The sequence below is a fragment of the Juglans microcarpa x Juglans regia genome, chromosome 1D (genome assembly GCF_004785595.1).
Source record: "Juglans microcarpa x Juglans regia isolate MS1-56 chromosome 1D, Jm3101_v1.0, whole genome shotgun sequence".
Classification (NCBI taxonomy): domain Eukaryota; kingdom Viridiplantae; phylum Streptophyta; class Magnoliopsida; order Fagales; family Juglandaceae; genus Juglans; species Juglans microcarpa x Juglans regia.
The window spans coordinates 3,622,274-3,628,273 of NC_054594.1; positions in this window are offsets into that span (position 1 = coordinate 3,622,274).

Here is a 6,000-nt window from a genome sequence, read left to right on the forward strand (position 1 = left end):
ATATATATGTTAATAATTGGATGTAATTGTTTGGCATGTTGATATGTTTGCTTTAATTTCAGATTTCTTGTTTGGTGGAGTTAATGGATATGCCAACAGATTCTAGTACGAGCTCTCCTTTCGATGCCCGGGATACCCCTACCCCTACACCTACTCATACTTCTACTCCTACCCCTACCCCTGCACCTACTCCTGGCCCAACACCTACCCCTACGGTACCTTGCCCCGCCCCTAAGCCCAACAAGAAACCTTTTTCTATAGTTTGGGCTCATTTCACCAAACTAGAGAGTTGTGACCCCAATAACCCCCAAGCCAAGTGTAACTATTGTGGAAAAATCTATGGATGCCACTGTAGGAAACATGGCACCTCACAATTAAAGGTGCACTTAGAAGACCAATGTAAAAAAAGTCCAATATTAAGATCATTACAAGAGAAAAACCAATCTAGGCTAGAAATTAGACTTCAAAAAATGGCAGATGAGACTAGTGGGGGTGCAACTTTGATATACTAAGCATGATCCAGATAAGTGTAGAAGACACTTAACTCGTATGGTCATCATGGACGAGCTACATTTTCAAGTTGTTGATGGGAAAGGATTCCAAGCGTTTGCTTGCTACTTGGAACCAAGGTTTAATATTCCTTCTCGCCACATGGCGGCAAATGATGTAAAAAAATATTTTTGGTCAGAAAAATAGAAGTTGAGGAGTGAAGTGGCCGGTCAATTTGTTTGCCTTACCACTGATACTCGCACCTAAGATTTTAATTATATGTCTTTAACTGTGCATTTTGTTGATTGTAATTGGACATTGCATAGGAAAATTATAAGATTTTATCAAATTACCGATCATAAGGGTGAGATAATTGGAAAGGCCTCAGCGGCCGCAATAAAGGAGTGGGGGTTGACTCGAGTACTTACAGTCACAGTTGATAATGCATCGTCTAATGATGTCGCATTGGGATATTTGAAGACCTATCTTAGAGAGGCAAATAAGACAATCTTGGGTGGTGAGTGTTTGCATGTGAGATGTGCGGCGCATATTCAGAATCTTATTGTTATTAATGGTTTGAGGGATCTTCATGACTCGATTGCTCGAGTCAGGACTGCTGTGAGATGGGTGAGATCTTCTCCTTCGAGGTTGGAGAAATTCAAGATTGCTTCAAGGTCTGCGGGCCTAACATCCAAAAAGGGTCTTTGTACTGATATGCCTACACGATAGAACTCAACATTTTTTATGTTGGAGGCAGCCCAAGAATATAGGCGGGCATTTGCAATATTGGGTGATGAAGACATCCAATATGTTAAATATTTTGATGATCACAGGGGATTGGGGAAACCCGTAGATGATGATTGAGAGATTGTATATATTTTTGTAGACTTTTTGAGGCTTTTTTATGAGGTCACCACGATAATATCTGGAACTTTGTACCTTACATCCCATCAATTCTGTCAGCAAATATGTAAGGTAAAAGAAGAATTGGATGATATGGTCGCGGGTGGTCACTTTAGGGTGCGGGAGATAGCATTGGTTATGAGGTCAAAGTACGACAAGTATTGATGAGATTTTACTAAGGCTAATATTTTGTTATATGTAGCTGTCGTCCTTGACCCGAGATTTAAGATGGATGGCATGGTATTTGGATTGGGCCTTGCGTACAGGCAAGCATGGGCGGAGCTTATTGCAGCAAGGGTTCAGGAAACCCTTTATAGATTATTTGATGAGTTTACCGTCCTGCGGGGTGGTAATATTGCGACACCTACACCTACCCCCACATCGGTTCAAGAAGTCGATACTGGGAAAAGACGTAGATTGGACTGGGGTGAGAGGTTTGAGCAGACCCCCTTAATGCGGAGTTATGTAGAGGCTCAGTCAGAGATAGACAGATACTTAGCAGCGGAGGTAATACCATTTTCACGAGAGTTCGATATATTAAGTTGGTGGAAGGTGAATGCTGTGAAGTATTCCATCATTGGAGAGATAGCCCGCAGTCTTTTGACCATCCATATTAGCATCGTAGCCTCGGAGTCAGCTTTTAGCACCGGAGGACGTATATTGGATTCATTTTGGAGTTCATTAGCTCCTATCACTGTGGAGGCTTTGATTTGCATGCAGAATTGGATCAAGGGAACTCCAAGTCATGTTCCGGATGTTCTTGAGTATGAGGAGGCCGACGTCGAGGAGGAGGGTGGTAATCAGCCTGGATCTGGTATTTATTTTAATTTCATTTTCTAATTTCTTATTAATTTATTTGTTTTCATTTAATTGGTATTCATTAATTTAATTTCAAATTTTATTGTTATAGTGATACATGAGATGACGTCTACGGCTACCTCCGATGCAGTATGACTTTGTATTAGACCCACCATTGCCATGGTTTGCACAATTTATCCTTTATTTGTTTTTTTATTTATAATTTTATATCATATTTTAATTTTAGTATCTAATTATTTTGCTTGTTTTTATTTTAGTTTTCATATTCTCAATATACAATTATACATATGCCTAATCCTAATGACCGATCTATGCTCATCTGCCTCATCTTCATCTCAAATTCCAATTGCCCAATCCCAATCTCATCTCAAAAGGTACTTTTAATATTTTGTATTTTAATTTTTTAATTTTTTGTTTCATTTTATAACTTTATAATTCTAATTTGTTTTATTTTTAACTTATTAATATTTCAGCCTTTAAGGTTTTATAACTTATTAACGTTTATGATCTTGATTTTCAGTCTCACAGCAGTCGACACAACTCACCACTCAGTGAATTCACCCCTCCACAGTCCACAGCGCCACGCCGCCATCCCAAATTGATCAAATTGAAAAGTTATGAGTTATAATTGTTAATTTACAATTAAGTGTAATGTTGCTACAATTTGTAATATTTAATATTTTTAGAGGAGTTTGTAATAGTTTAAGTTTATTAGTTCTCTTAGAGTCTTAATTTGTATAATTGTAAATTGTACTTTGTAATAACTTAGTAGTTAATAGTTGAAATTTAGTATATAGTTCTATCTATATATAAATATACCCAAAAACAAATTATGGGCTCAAAAAGAGCCCAGAAAAATGTACTGGGCCAAAGGCCCATTAGAGGGGGGCGGACGGATTGGAGTGCACCCCCACCCCCCCGTTGAACGGACGGGGTACCCCACCCCGCATTGGCGGGGGCGGGGTATGGGGGAAAAAAAAGAACCCCTACACATGCGGGGGCGGGGGGCGGGGAGGGGTGCCTGCGGGTAGCACCCCTACTATTTGCAGTTGGGTAGTGATAGTCCTTACCACGCTAGACTACCTGTCTACTACTAATTTATTTTCTTAATTTTTTTCTTCCGCAGGTCAGGATTTCATATGCTCATTTCATCCTTTCTCTCACATCACACTACCAAATTAAGATTTGACCGAGGCTACTTTCTCATTTTGACATGTAATTTTTTTATTTTTTATTTAATGATTAAAGAATTAACTTTTAGTATATTTGTATATTTTTATTTTATTTTTTAAAAATATTTAAATATATTTAAAAATAAGAAAAAAATTAAAAAAATTACAATGTAAAATTTGTAATAGTGGGCACGCCCAGCGGTCAAAGCTGGACGGCACACTAGCACTACTCATATTCAAATCGGTCCCATTTCCACTCCCGCTCAAAACACCCTGCGGTTTTATCCTCTTTGCATCCTCGCCGACGACCAGCCAGTGACCCGAACTCTCTCCTGCTCTCTTTCTCTTCTGCTTTCTCTCTCTTGTTAAGAAAGAAAGCTAACAGAAAAATTGACAATTTAATTAAGAATAATGTTACATGTAGTTGTGAAGTGCGTAAACACAGCGCAATCATTTTGAAAAGGTGTGAGATTCACTATTAAAAAATTAATTTTTTTTCATGTAGATCCCGTATTTACTCACTTTTTCAAAGATATTGCGTAATACTCACGGACTCCACGATACAAATATCATTTATCTTTAATGAAATGTTGGGACAGAAGATAGATATTGTGGCTGCAATATGTGAATAATTAATTAGAAAAAAAAAGAGTTTAAGCCCATTTATTTATGTCAAATCATACAAAAAGTGTGTAGACAGAAGAAATGATAAAACTGACAGCAAATTCTGAAGTGAAGGTGAGCATGTAGAGGCGAAAGAAATTAAAAAAATAAACGGGTAGTAGACCAGTTGTTAACATCATGTTTCGCACACCTTTATGCCAACTTTCAACAACTCAAGCGTTCAAAAATGAGCCATACACAAGGTAGAAAATACTGCGGTTTTGAGAGGGCGACCTCAGGGCCAGGGAACCTCTTATGCCTAAATTAGTAAATATTCTTGGAGTGTAGTAAATAAGTAAGAAAGTCTAGAAATCAGATAGAGTATCCTTGTACTTGAGATCAACTATTTATACTAAAAGTCTGAAGTGCAGATCATGCATGTTTTCATGAAGTCCAAGTTCCTTGCATTGTTCCTTTTTTCAGAGGCTTTAAAAGTGGCGTAGCTCTGCGATAGCATCATTAATGTGGCGTGTTTGTCCGGGTGGCGAAGCCATTAATACGGCGTGATTCTCTAACCTTTTCCTCTTAGTCTACCTTTTCCTGGTCCATTCATGCATTCTCTATCAGAAGATCAATAGTTCTCTGTATATCACGCTTGTTGTGCGAGCGGGCACTCGAGAACTAGACACTACCCGTAGGGTTCCAGATCGATGAGTTTCATCCTCTGTAGCACCATTCCTCCTACAGGTCATGCACAGAGGATTCTCCTTGTGGGCATGGTTTGTGGCTTTGTGTCTTGAGCCAAGCTTGATAGGGCTATTTGGGCCTTAAATGGAAAATCCCCTTACACCGGTAGTAGAAGTTTGTTTAATCATAAAAAGCAAGGAAGAGAACCCACAAAAATAAAGTTTGTTTTTTTGCCCAAAATACTATACATTCTAAGATTATAAAGCAAATAAATCTCGGTCGGCTACTTGGTTTTCGAAGAAAACCTCACCAGTGATCACCAGCTGATTTGATTTCAACTATATAATATAAAGTTGTAAAAAATAGTTTTGTGTTTCGTACTATTTTTCTAAATGATTTTACATTATGAAAATATCAGCTTCTTGGAGTGGTGCATGCATATATATTAATTACATCATGATAATGTATTATTTCTTTTACCCTCTCTTTCCCAAATTTCTGATGATTTTGCTTCATTAGAACAACTATGCATATATATATAATGCCCCCAAGTTTTTTGCTTTCTACTTCTTTTCTTGAAAAGGCTTCATTTCCGAACATAATTACAATGAAGTTGCAAGACAAATGACGAAATATCTCTTCTATTATAAAGGTGTCTATAGACATATGAATAGTATTTTGTATTTAATGAGCAAAATAACCTCTTTATATTTGAGTTTCCGAAATATGTTTTTATGGGTTGGTAAATTAATTACATGTCTTTCGAGTTTTCATTTAGATGATTGATGCCTCTTGTTTTGTTTTTTCAATATCTTTCCCTAATGTCTATTTTTCCTTTATTAAATTATAATCATGTCTCTAAAATAAAATTACATCTTTACTCCTAAGATTTCTTTTGGGCAAGTTTTAGGGAAATGTAGTCATCCCCTTGTGTTATAACAGGTTTAGGATTAGGTTTTGAGCAAATTTCTTATAATAATACCATATGGTACGAGTTATCTAGAAATAAGACTATTGAATAATCTTTTCTATCCATTAACAATATCTACGAAAACACTTGGTCCAATCACAAGAGTTAGCGTATTAAAGAATGTCAAAACTATCGTTCTATTCTTGTTCCCATCTATTTTACATTCACATTAGTTTAATTCAAAATATTCAACCTTCAATATCATTTCATATAAACAAACAATGTAGATCTAGGCATGAACCTTGAAGTAAAGGAAAACTATACATGAGTTGTGAAGATCAATTTTCTGAATACAAAGAAACTCATCTCCATAAATCAAGTTAACTATCTTCTTGATAATCTAATCATGTGTGAAAC